The sequence below is a fragment of the Hakea prostrata genome, chromosome 2 (assembly GCF_041222555.1).
Source record: "Hakea prostrata isolate BN-2017 chromosome 2, UWA_Hpros_2, whole genome shotgun sequence".
Classification (NCBI taxonomy): domain Eukaryota; kingdom Viridiplantae; phylum Streptophyta; class Magnoliopsida; order Proteales; family Proteaceae; genus Hakea; species Hakea prostrata.
In genome coordinates, this window is record NC_142601.1 from 6,940,264 (window position 1) to 6,947,226 (window position 6,963).

Consider the following 6,963-nt stretch of genomic DNA (forward strand, 5'->3'; position numbering starts at 1 on the left):
AATAATTTAGTAAGTAAATAAAAAGGATATACAAGTGTGTAGAATCCAATAAAGAAATAATATAATCCAAGAAATGAAAGAAGGGAACGTGTCCAAAAAGGGTATGTTAGCGGAAGCAAAAGAAAAATCAAAGTTCAATTGGTATTTAGTTCTTTCTCAAAGTTGGCATTCTTTTCTTCTAATTTCTCGATGAAAGGAGTCATGAAACCCTCCTTCACTGACTTATCAAAATTGTGAACCACCTGGATCCGTTTGCCATCAATAGGTGCTATAAGTGCACTCCATGCACTCCATAGGTGAATGATAATTAGATGTACTTGACTTATTATGTGATATTGAATGATGAGTTATTGTAACTATGATTGAGGGTATCTTTATTGGGTATTCCTAGCTTGGGATATCAAGAACTGTGGTATGGGACATTGTTCTTTGATGTCCCCAACACTATCATGGTTGCTAGGTTTACATACGTAGGAGGTCTAGATTGCTATGGTTAGATACTCATACATGCTACTACCCTTTTAGCAAGGGTATTGAAGTTGAATGACCTATGATAACGGTGATGTGCTTCTATTTCTTCCTACAGCGGTAGCCAGTCCATGTAGAGATTCAGTGGTCCACTGTTGATCATGCATTGGTAGGGGTTTATGGGCATCCAATAAGCAGCTAGGGAGTCGTGAGGGGACATGAAAGCATCCGCCCAACTAATATGTGGATGACCATAGGGTTAGGGAATGTATTCCAACAAAGGTATCCAGTTCGTGAGGATTTTCATTCCTAGGTGGAGAAAGATACTAAAACGTGTTGATTGGTGTCACAGGGAAATATCTAGACCATATGTAGTATGTTACTGTAGGACCTTGCATTGGATTAAAATCTCTGACATGCACCAGTACTCATGCTAATGGTTGTGGTGAGAGGATGTGGACCTAAACCCCAACCATGGTTGATTGATGAGGACTGTACCAGTGGAAATCCCTCGAATTTCTAACACTTTAACCCTTGGTTTCATGATTGTGAACCCGGACCTCTAGTCGGCGACAACTGTGGGCCATTCGAGTTGAATCTAAAGGTTTGGAAGTGGACCCAATGCTAGTGGATGGCCCTAGTGATGACTCGATACCTCTCCTAGAATTTAAGAGGAGAGAGAAGGTTAGTTACGAGGGAATTAAAAGGCGATATTGGTATGTCTGGAAACCGATGATGGAGAACCCAAATGACGAAGTAAATATACTCAAACGTAGGTATTTAAAAGACCTTTCATTCAAGCCAAGAATCACTTGAATCGGACCTTGTTGACCCCTCAACCAAGGGCCGGTCAATCGGACCGTTGACCAGTCTGGATCTACTGCCCACCTCTAGTTTCGGGGCAAATTCGGGAATTCGGGTTTAAAACCCTGTTTAATGGTTTTACTCACCCCAATACGCATTTTCTAATGCTAGAGTGGGGCTGAAGCTTGAAGAGGAGGAGAAACCAAGAAGAATATTGGATTCCATCCACACGAAGACACGTGAGACTCGGATTGTCGCGAGAATGTTGAGAAAGGTGAGTGTTCTTCAACCTCTCTTCTCTAAACCTAGGTTTGTGATGTTTCTTTCACAATAAATGTAAGATTTTAGTAGATGAAGCATATTAGATGCATTGAATGCTTGTAATTAGTTATATTTATGCTTCCCTTTAGTTTAGAAGCGGTTTGTACAATTCGTTGCAAACTATTTCACATTTTGACTCTCAAGAGATGCCGCGGGCACTCGCAAGAGCCAAATCTAGGTCTTTTTGATTGAGACGGAATTGGGTCAAATTGATAATACTTTTAGGACCCTATTATTATTAATTAGATGTTTTCAAAGTCTCGTTTCAATTCAACTTCGAATTGGAGAAACTATTGAATTTTGCCGAAACTAGATTGAGAATGGCGGGTTGAGACCAATTAACAGATTGGGTTTGGGAAGCATGATTAGGGACCTCTTTTGATTCCCAAATTGATATCTACTATTCTCTTATGTGACTAGGAGTATTTTGAGTATAAACATCGACTCGTGAGTGTGAAAATTGGGACTTTGGAGAATGAAAATTAAATCGAAAGATGAGGAATAAACTAACCATGTCTTGTATGTTTAATATCGTTATTTCAACTTCATTTGATATCTTGCTTTATTTTCTATATTTATTATTACGTGATTGTGTGTGACTTTGCACGAACAAAATGTAAAAATATGTGAATGAGTATCATTCTTTCTTTTCGAATCTTATATTGGTGATACAAGTATGATATGAGAATGAATGATGTTGGATGAGATTAATTATCTTATTCTATTTTACCAACTAGGGTTGTGGCCCATTACCTTAGTGACCTTATATGGATGCATCTAGGCCTAGGTACATGATTTCTAGGTGTCTAGAAGTGTTGTGCTAGATCCCTATGAGTGATACTACCCTTTTGATAGGGGTATTGAAGGCAGTTAACCTGTGATGTCAGTGGCTTGGTCATATGTGTCAAGCAAACCCTTTGTCATCATAGAATGGTAGGGTTGCATTTAATAGATAAGGGCTCCTAGGCACTCAAGATCGGTAACCAACCCGTGAGAGGACGTGGAACATCCTGTCCATTATATGTGGATGACCATTGGGTTAATGAATGGGCTCCAACAGATGCCTCCTGTTGAGGATACCATTCATAGGTGGAAAGGTATCGATCCAAAAGGGCATTAGGCATGGGGGGAGATATCCAGACCATATGTAGTATGAGACTGTATGACCTAGCATTGGGCCTAAAGTTATTATTGGCATGCGCCAAATCTCATACCAAACGTTGATGTGAGAGAGTGGTGGCTTATACCCCCAACCATGGTTTGACGGACTTTACCCAACAACCGTGGAGAACCCAATAGACGTCTCTTGTTGAGGAAGAGTGATTGAGATCACTCAAAGGAGATTGATGTTTTACTTAATGTGTGTCTACCATAGAGACTTCATGATAGAGTTAGTAGCATAACATCATAATCATGCATTTATTACGTTATTGTCTTTACTTACATTATCACCTTGTGAATATGATGTGGAAATTGTGATCGAATACATGACATGAATATTTAGTTGACTCATTGAGTTCTGTGGAACTCATTCCTTTATGTGTGTATGTTTCTTTAGACTTTTTTATAGGATATGAGGACCCCACCCCTAAGGAGGATCTGTTGTCGGTAGATTACCATGTGGGCATAATTGGAGAAGATATGGACGCACATGATGCTTCATGCTCGTGCCAGGATTGTTCTTATAGAGTCGTCTTCCATTAGAGATTTCCTTAGAGTTATTCTACTGCAAACAAACTACTTTTCTCTTTAAACTCTGATGTCTATTTGATTAACATTAGTTTACTTTTAACTTTTGTTATTGGATGATTGTAAGTTTAATATTTCAGATTTTGATTTGACATTTAAACTTGATTTACTCTTGTCCTTGGATTTATGCTATATCATATATTTGTGTGGAATTGTCACTGAACCTAGGTTCTGTAGTGTATCACCCCACGGGTATTCAGGTATGACTAGATCCGATTGGGTGGGGTGTGACAATACCCCTTGCCCAGGATCTCAATAGAGGTAACCAGTTCGTGAGGGATTAGAATGACTAGATCTACCCAGAGAAGGGCTAGTGTTATGTCTTAAAGCATGTCTGTCATACTAGAGACTTGCATGGTTAGCTACTAGATGCATCCATAATTATGCATATCACCTTTCCTTTACGTTATTTACCATGATATGATGTTGACATGTATATGAGATTTGTTGTCTTATTGAGTTTATTAGATCTCATCCTTTTTGTGGATTACTTTATATTATTCAGATGACAATATTGAAATGGGGGAAGTTCCATATGACTGGGAGAACCCCCTTGAAGAGATTTTGGAGGCGTCAATGGGAGGTAGTGATGTACAACATGAAGCCACATGCAGGTGCATGGAGTGCGCTTAAAGCTCCTATTGATGGCAAAAGAATCCAGGTAGTTTGCCATTTTAATAAGTCAATGAAAGAGGGTCTCATGACTCTTTTCATTAAGAGACTAGAAGAAAAGGTTGCCAACCTTGAAAAAGAACAAAATAACAATTGAACTTTGATTTCTTTGCTTCCGCTAGATACATTTTTTAGACACGTTTATTTTATTCATTTCCTTTGACTATATTCTTTCCTCATGGGATTGTGGACACGTGTATATCCTTTCTATTTAATTATTAAATTGTTCTTGCTCTTGATTTAATATTATGTGCATTTTCTATCACTGATGGCTCAACCGTCAATCTTGTGACTGTGGATCGCACCCACATGGGCAGGACTGATATCGGCGGGTGGGGTGTAACATTCAATGTTATAGACAGTTTATCACAATACATGTCATTTCATATATAAGGAATTGTAACCTTACCTATCGAAGTGAAAAAGCTATTGAAAGTATAATTAAACTTCACAAGTAACAAGTCCAGTAAACCTTAGAGATCACTTAGATTAGGGTTAAGAAGATTCATTAAAATCAGAAGTCAAAACAAAGAAAAGATCAAGCTGACATGGCTATTGGGACCAGCCGGTCGCTCATGGCGGTTGGTTGGGTCAATCAACTGCCCTAACCGACCGCCCCCTTCTCGGGTTGAATCTCAAGTCCGAAATTCCAACTTTTGAACACCCCGCCTAGATCTTATTTTGGGATTGTGAAATCCCCAGGATTTCTAACCCGTTAACCCATGATTCTAGGACTGCGAACCCGAGCCTCGAGTCAGCAACAACTATGAGCCATTCCAGTCGAGCCCGAAGGTTTGGAAGTGGACCCAATGTTGGTGGATGGCCCTAGTGATGACTCAATACCTCTCCTAGAATTTAAAAGGAGAGAGAAGGTTAGTCATGAAGGAATAAAAAAGGGCGATATTGGCACGTCCGTAGATCAATGATGGAGTGTTTGATTGACGAGGTTATGGTATCCAAACGTAGATAATCGAAAGACCTTTCTTTCAAGTCTAAAATCACTGAAATTGAAGTCCATTTGGGGGTCCAAACTTGGACCAGTTGGTTAGACCAGTCGACCGCCCCAACCCCCCATCCCTTTTCCAGCTTCGGGACATAATCGGGATTTCGGGTTTTAAAACTCTATTTTATGTTTTAACTCACCTCTAAACACATTTTTTAATGCTAGAACAGGGCTAGGGCTTTGGGAAGAGGAGAAACCAAGGAGAAGAATAGATCTCATCCAATCAAAGGTGTTTTGTGACTCGGATCATTGCGAGAATGTTAAGAAATGTGAGAATTCTTAAACCCTTCTCTTTAAACACAGTTGTGTGAGGTTTCTCTTCTCTTCTCTTGTGGGATTGCAGTAGTGGAAGCATGTTAGGTTTATCAAATGCTCTTGAATTCTTGTGTTGAGGTTTCTCTTTAGTATGAGAGTTGTTGGTGCGAATCCTTGCAAAAGATTTCGCATTTTGACTCTCTGAGATGTCTGTGGGCGATTTAGGAGAGCCAATTTGGAGCTTTTTGATCCAGATCGAATTGGATCAAATTGAAGGTACCCGTAGGATCCTTTTGCTTCCAATTAGACTTTCCTAAAGTTTCGTTTCGATTCGACTTCAAATCGGTGGCGAAATAGTGACCATTCACGAAAGAGGTTGAGAACTACCATTTTTAAACTAGTGGTCAGGATTGTATTTTGTGGGAGGATTTTGGGGATATTCTTTTGAAATCCAAATTGACTTATAATTTATATTATTAATCCTCTTGCATGAATAGCTTTATTTATTGTTTAGTCACCAACTTGTGGGAGTGAATTTTGGACTTTGAAGAAATGATCAAAGTGAAAGGTGAATAATGACTAACCATGTTTTGTATAATTAATTGTTGCTATTTTAAATTCTATTGTTGCTATAAATTGTTGTAAATTTCTATCTACCATGATATGTTTATGTGTGATTTTGCGCGAATAGAAGGTAAGATTGGAAAGAATGAGTTTCTTTTTTATGTTGAAATCCTAAAATTAGTGATATGAAAACAATAGGAGAATGTATGAGATGAATGAGGTTGGATGGATTGAGTTTTTCTTTTATTTTTAAATCTTAAATTGTTGATATGAAAATATATGGATGATGTTGAATTAGATTACTCCTTTCATCATATGTTATAAACTAGGGTTGTGGGTGAACCCATTACCCTAGTGACCTTATGTGATTGCATCTAAACCAAATTGCATGAATGATAGGTGTCTAGAAGTGTTGGGTTAGGAATCCCTATCAGTACTACTACCCTTCTGGCAGGGGTATTGAAGCCGGTTAACTTATGATGTTAGTGGTTGGGTCCTGAGTGTCAAGCAGACCCACTATTATCATAGAGCGGTAAGGTTGCATATAATAGAAAAGGGCTCATGGGTGCTCAAGACCGGTAACCAACCTGTGATAGGACATGAAGAGCATCCTGTCCATTATATGTAGATGACCACTGGGTTAAGGAATGGGATCCAACAAATGCCTCTCGTTGAGGATTTCATTCATAAGTGGGAAGGTATCGAACCAAAAGGGCACTAGGTATGAGGGGAGATATTGGATACTGAACTGAGTTGGTTATTGGTGCCATAAGAGATGTATCCAAACCATATGTAGTACGAGACTGTATGACTTTGCACTGAGACTAGGATTATCCTTGATATGCGCAAAATCTCATACCAAACGGTGATGTGAGAGAATGGTGACCTATACCCCAACCATGGCTTGACAGGACTTTACCCAACAATCGTGGAGAACCCAAAAGATGTCTCTTATTAAGGGAGAGTGTCTGAGACCGCCTAAAAGAGATTGGTGTTTAAACTTAATGTGTGTCTACTATAAAGACTACATGATAGAGTTAGAAACATCATATCATAAGCATGCATCATTTTATTTATATTATTAATTACATGATGATTTTATGAATATGATGTGGAAATTATAGATG